The sequence below is a fragment of the Papio anubis genome, chromosome 12 (genome assembly GCF_008728515.1).
Source record: "Papio anubis isolate 15944 chromosome 12, Panubis1.0, whole genome shotgun sequence".
NCBI classification, from domain to species: Eukaryota; Metazoa; Chordata; class Mammalia; order Primates; family Cercopithecidae; genus Papio; species Papio anubis.
In genome coordinates, this window is record NC_044987.1 from 31,924,904 (window position 1) to 31,932,218 (window position 7,315).

The following is a 7,315-nucleotide window of genomic DNA, read 5'->3' on the forward strand; positions in this document are numbered from 1 at the left end:
GCAAAAGCAATGGCAACAGAAGCCAAAATTGACAAATGGTATCTAATTAAACTAAAGAGCTTCTGCACAGCGTAAGAAACTACCATCAGAGTGAACAGGCAACCTACAGAAGGGGAGAAAATTTTTACAATCTACCCATCTAACAAAGGGCTAATATCCAGAATCTACAAATAACTTAAACAAATTTACAAGAAAAAATCAAACAAACCCATCAAAAAGTAGGCAAAGGATATGAACAGACACTTCTCAAAAGAAGACATTTATGCAGCCAACAGACACATGAAAAAAGGCTCATCATCACTGGCCATCAGAGAAATGAAAATCAAAACCACAATGAGATACCATATCATGCCAGTTAGAATGGCAATCATTAAAAAGTCAGGAAACAACAGGTGCTGGAGAGGATGTGGACAAATAGGAATGCTTTTATACTGTTGGTGGGACTGTAAACTAGTTCAACCATTGCGGAAGGTAGTGTGGCGATTCCTAAAGGATCTAGAACTAGAAATACCATTTGACTCAGCCATCCCATTACTGGATATATACCCAAAGGATTATAAATCATGCTGCTATAAAGACACATGCACACGTATGTTTATTGCAGCACTATTCAGAATAGCAAAGACTTGGAACCAACCCAAATGTCCATCAATGATAGACTGGATTAAGAAAATGTGGCACATATACACCATGTAATATTATGCAGCCATATAAAAGGATGAGTTCATGACCTTTGTAGGGACATGGATGAAGCTAGAAACCATCATTCTCAACAAACTATCACAAGGACGGAAAACCAAACACTGCATGTTCTCACTCATAGGTGGGAATTGAACAATGAGAACACTTAGACACAGGGTGAGGAACATCACACACAGGGGCCTGTCATGGGGCGGGGCGATGCGGGAGGGATAGCATTAGGAGATACACCTAATGTAAATGACGAGTTAACGGGTGCAGCACACTAACATGGCACATGTATACATATGTAACAAACCTGCAAGTTGTGCACATGTACCCTAGAACTTAAAGTATGATAATAAAAAAAAAGACCAAAGGTAAATAAAACCACAAAGATGGGAAAAAACCAGAGCAGAAAAGCTGAAAATTCTAAAAACCAGAGTATCTCTTCTCCCCCAAAGGATTGCAGCTCCCTGTCAGCAATGGAAGAAAGCTGGACGGAGAATGACTTTGACAAACTGATAGAAGTAGGCTTCAGAAGATCGGTAATAAACTTCTCCCAGCTAAAGCAGCATGTTCAAACCTATCACAAGGAAGCTAAAAAATTGAAAAAAGATTAGATGAATGGTCAACTAGAATAAATAGTGTAGAGAAGACCTTAAATGACCTAATGGAGCTGAAAACCATGGCACGAGAACTTCATGACGCATGCACAAGCTTCAATAGCCAATTTGATCAAGTGGAAGAAAGGGTATCAGTGATTGAAGATCAAATTAATGAAATAAAGTGAGAAGACAAGTTTAAAGAAAAAGAGTAAAAAGAAACTAACAAAGCCTACAAGAAATATTGGACTATGTGAAAAGACCAAATCTATGTTTGATTGGTGTACCCGAAAGTGATGGGGAAATGGAATCAAGTTGGAAAACACACTTCAGGATATTAACCAGGAGAACTTCCCCAACTTAGCAAGGCAGGCCAACATTCAAATTCAGGAAATACAGAGAACACCACAAAAATACTCCTCGAGAAGAGCAACCCCAAGACACATAATTGTCAGATTCACCAAAGTTGAAATGCGGGAAAAAAATGTTAAGGGCAGCCAGAGAGAAAGGTCGGGTTACCCACAAAGGGAAGCCCCTCAGACTAACAGTGGATCTCTTGGCAGACACCCTACAAGCCAGAAGAGAGTGGGGGCTATTATTCAACATTCTTAAAGAAAAGAATTTTCAACCCAGAATTTCATATCCAGCCAATTTCATAACCAGAAGTGAAGGAGAAATAAAATCCTTTACAGACAAGCAAATGCTGAGAGATTTTGTCACCACCAGGCCTGCCCTACAAGAGCTCCTGAAGGAAGCACTAAACATGGAAAGAAACAACCGGTACCAGCCACTGCAAAAACATGCCAAACTGTAAAGACCATCGATACTAGGAAGAAACTATATCAACTAATGGGCAAAATAACCAGCTAACATCATAACGGCAGAATCAAATTCACATATAGCAATATTAACCTTAAATGTAAATGGGTTAAATGCCCCAGTTAAAAGACACAGATTGGCAAACTGGATAAAGAGTCAAGACCATCAGGGTGCTTTATTCAGCAGACCCATCTCATGTGCAGATACACACATAGACTCAAAGGGATGAAGGAAGATCTACCAAGCAAATGGAAAGCAAAAAAAAAAAAAAAAAAGCAGGGGTTGCAATTCTAGTCTCTGATAAAACAGACTTTAAACCAACAAAGATCCAAAGTGACAAAGAAGGCCATTACATAATGGTAAAGAGATCAATTCAACAAGAAGAGCTAACTATCCTAAATATATATGCACCCAATACAGGAGCACCCAGATTCATAAAGCAAGTCCTTGGAGACCTACAAAGAGACTTAGACTCCCCCACAATAATAATGGGAGACTTTAACAACCCACTGTCAACATCAGACAGATCAACAAGACAGAAGGTTAACAAGGATATCCAGGACTTGAACTCAGCTCTGCACCAAGCGGACGTAATAGACATCTACAGAACTCTCCACCCCAAATCAACAGAATATACATTCTTCTCAGCACCACATCACGCTTATTCCAAAATTGACCACATAATTGGAAGTAAAGCACTCCTCAGCAAATGTAAAATAACAGAAATCACAAGAAACAGTCTCTCAGACCACAGTGCAATCAAATTAGAACTCACATGAAAAAATGCTTACCATCACTGGTCATCAGAGAAATGCAAATCAAAACCACAGTCAGATACCATCTCATGCCAATTAGAATGGCGATCATTAAAAAGTCAGGAAATGACAGATACTGGAGAGGATGTGGACAAATAGGAACGCTTCTATACTGTTGGTGGGAGTGTCAATTAGTTGAACCACTGTGGAAGATAGTGTGGCAATTCCTCAAGGATCTAGAACTAGAAATACCATTTGACCCAGTGATCCCATTACTAGGTATATAACGAAAGGATTATAAATCATGCTACTATAAAGACACACGCACACGTATGTTTATTTCGGCACTATTCACAATAGGAAAGACTTGGAACCATCCCAAATGTCCATCAATGATAGACTGCATTAAGAAAATGTGGCACATATATACCATGGAATACTATGCAGCCATAAAAAAGGATGAGTTCATGTCCTTTGTAGGGACATGGATGCAACTGGAAACCATCATTCTCAGTAAACTACCACAAAGACAGAAAACCAAACACCAGATGTTCTCATTCATAGGCAAGAATTGAACAGTGAGAACACTTAGACACAGGGTGGGGAACATCACACACTGGGGTCTGTCAGGGGGTTGGGGGCTGGGGGAGGGATAGCATTAGGAGAAATACCTAATGTAAATGATGAGTTGATGGGTGCAGCATACCAACATGGCATACATATACCTATAATAAAGTATAATAAAAAGTATAATAATTTTTTAAAAAGCATCTGACCATTTTAACTTTTGGGGTAAATGGAAATTAAGTGACTTACTATTTTTTTTTTTTTTTTGGCAGAGTCTTGCTCTGTTGCCAGACTGGAGTGCAGTGGCATGATCTCGCTCACTGCAACCTCTGCCTCCTGGGTTCGAGCAATTCTCCTGCCTCAGCCTTGCATGTAGCTGGGATTACAGTTGTCCGCCACCACGCCCGGCTACGTTTTGTATTTTTAGTAGAGACAGGGTTTCACCATGTTGGCCAGGCTGGTCTTGAACTCCTGACCTCAGGTGATCCACCCGCCTTGGCCTCCCAAAGTGCTGGGATTACAGGTGTGAGCCACCGCGCCCGGCCACTATTCGTATAGATAGGAATGAATTTAATTCCCTCCTCCTCTGTGAGAGTTATCTTTTTGAAAAAAAAGTAGTTTATTGTCTTTACTGGTTATAAAATTAACACATACACAATCGTAAGATTAGAAAATATGGACAATTAGGATAATGAGTATGATAGCTAATAGTTTTTTAGTATGCATGATGTGTTCAGCACTCTTTTAAATGCTTTACATATAGAAATATGTTGAATTTCTCATGTTACCCATGAGGTAGGAAATATTATTGCCACCATTTTGCTGATGATGAAACTGAGAGGTATGGAAGGGCTAAGTTTTTTTCTCAAGGTTACACAACCAGATAATAAGGATCACAAATAATCACATTATCTAGAGACAATCATCATTTCAGTGAATATCTGCCATGCTTTTCTGTATCATATCTTTATTTAAATGAGACATTAAATGACAATTTTGTAACCTGCATTTTTTTTAGTCTGTCTTATTTATTTGTTACTCAAAAAATCTTATTTTTGACTAGATTCAGACTTGGAAGTAGAAGCTCGCAGAGAGGACAGTCTGCGTCTCTTGTCAATCTGTTCTTGGTGCTTCTCTTTAGCTTCCTTCATTCTCTTGGCCAAAAGTTTAGCATATTCTGTAGCCACTTCCTTATTTTTCTTAATTATGTGTTTCTTCAGAGCAATACGCCACCGTTTGTGCCGCAGTACACGTGGAGTAAGTAACAAGATACTGAATCTTGGGTGATTTGGTCCTAGGTTTCTTACCTTCTTTGTTTAACAGCTTTCTTACAACACACTGGTGGACATCATCATATTTAGAGAGACTGAAAAGTTTGCAGATTCAGCTAGCTCTTTTGGGCCCGAGGCGACAAGGCACCATACTATCAGTCAGTCCAGGAATATCCTTCTCTCCTTTTTTTTACAATAACCAAGTAGAGAATGCTCAGATTGGAATCCACAATGCAACCACAAGCAGATTTTCACTTTCTTTTTCCAGTTCTCCTTGGTCTGTAACAGGAATGCCTTTTATTCAGTAGCAGGTGGACATGGCCATTGGTCAAGACACCCTGATTCATAGGGAAACCTTGTTTGTTGTTCCCACCGCTGATTCAGACCACATAACCCTTCCAGTCTTTACCCAGAGCATCAGCAGCAACTTCTGTGGCCACACGCTTCTCATAAAAAGTATGAAGTTTGTGTCCATTGTCCACTTCAATGAGTTTCTGGCAGCCAGTGGCTGGGAAGGAGATGTTCGGCTTCATCTTGAAGCAGCTGATCGCTTTCAGGGCACCATGAAAAAGAGCTGTAGCCTGCATTTTTAACTTAATAATATTACATCAGCTGGACATGGTAGCATATGCCTATAGTCTCAGCTACTCAGGAGACTGAGGCAGGAGGATTGCTTGAGCCTAGGAGTTTGAGACCAGACTGGGCAATATAGTGAGACCCTGTCACTGAACAATTTTTGTAATTATCAGGGCATGGTGGAGGATGCCTGTAGTCCCAGCTACTCGGGAGGCTGAGGTGGGGGGATTGCTTGAGCCCAGGAGTTAAAGGTTGTAGTGAGCTGTGATCACACCACTGTGCTCCAGCCTGGGCAACAGAGCAATATCGCATCTCTATTTAAAATAATAACAACAATAATATTGCATGGATAGCTTTCCATGGCAATAAACACAATCTTCACCATCATTTTTATGGCCACAGTCTTCCACTATATGAAGTTATGTAATATAGCCATGATATAGTACTTTAAACAATGTTGAGATGAACATCTTATCCATTCATTTTTTGTTCACCTGTCTGATATTTTATCTTGGTACAAATTTTGAGAAGCATTGTCACTAAATCCAAGAGAATACATCAGTTTATTTTATATACTTGAGTCTAGAGATAACTGTATTTTTTATGCATTATTTTCAAAACTTTTCTAGATTGAATATTAACAATAAAATGGGTAATTAGGTGCCTTCCCATTAGAGAGGAAACAGATTGTTGTATGTTATTTTTTCACATCAAACTACTATCAGTAAATTTGGCAAAAATAAACGGATGAATATATTTCCTCATGAGCTCACTGGGCTTCTTCTCATAGTCTGTCACACTGAAAACATTTAATGGAGTTGTTAGCACCTTCTAGTGGTAAGAAAGCAAAATCTGACAGTGATGGCTCAGGTTTGTATGGGTTGTTTTAAAGTAAAAAATCCAAACAGGAACAAAAAACCAAACACCACATGTTCTCACTCATAAGCGGGAGCTGAAAAATGAGAACACATGGACAACAGGGAGGGGAACGTCATACACGGGGGCCTGTCGGGGGGTGGGGGACGAGGGGAGGGAGAGCATTAGGACAAATACCTAATGCATGTGGGGTTTAAAACCTAGATGATCGGTGCAGCAAACCACCATGGCACATGTATACCTATGTAACAAACCTGCACATTCTGCGCGTGTATCCCAGAACTTGAAGTAAAATTTTAAAAAATAAAATTAAAAGAAGAATGCAAAAAATAAAAATAAAAAAACATAATCTATAGCTTTATGGTATTTTTACTTTTTACTTTTCTTTCATTTTGTTAATATGACTGCAAAGACTAGGAAAGTCCAAAAAATAAATCAGATATTTTGATGTTAATATGAGCATAATTTCATCTTAAGTATGAAACCATGTATTGTAGTTCAGCTCTAAAGGTCAAGATATTTCAGGGAATGTTAGGTGTTTTTTTTTAAAAAGGTCAACTTTTCCCACCGTCTCAGACTTGTAAACACCTACTTAAACTGTAATTGTCTTTGTGGTTAATTACTTTTTTTTTTTTTTTTTTTTGGAGACGGAGTTTCACTCTGTCACCCAGACTGGAGTGCAGTGGCCCGATCTCGGCTCACTGCAACATCCACCTCCCAGCAACCTCCGCCTCCCAGTTTCAAGCAATTCTCCTGCCTCAGCCTCCCAAGTAGCTGGGATTACAGGTGCCCATCCTGCCCGGCTAATGTTTGTGGTTTTAGTAGATATGGGGTTTCACCATGTTGGCCACTGGTCTCAAACTCTTGAACTTAGATGATCCACCCACCTTGGCCTCCCAAAGTGCTGGGATTACAGGTGTGAGACACTGTGTCCTCCCAAAGTGCTGGGATTACAGGCGTGAGCCACCGCACCTGGCCTGTGCTCAATTACTTTCTATTTAACCTCCAGCTCAGCATAATACCAGTGACTCATATTTACCTAGAAATGCTAACAGGATACATAGTATTGTGCTAAATCACATTCATCTGGCAACAAGAATAGATGTGACATTGTACATTTAGTAACAAAAGAAAGAAAATGTGGCCCTATTCAGACGAGAAAGTACTG

The 7,315-nt window shown here is 39.6% G+C and overlaps 1 pseudogene; it reads right to left on the reverse strand.

Moving 5' to 3' along the window:
* Positions 1 to 3,891: 3,891 nt before the first annotated feature.
* On the reverse strand, positions 3,892 to 5,362 carry LOC101026150 (annotated as a pseudogene).
* Between the last annotated feature and the right edge of the window lie 1,953 nt (positions 5,363 to 7,315).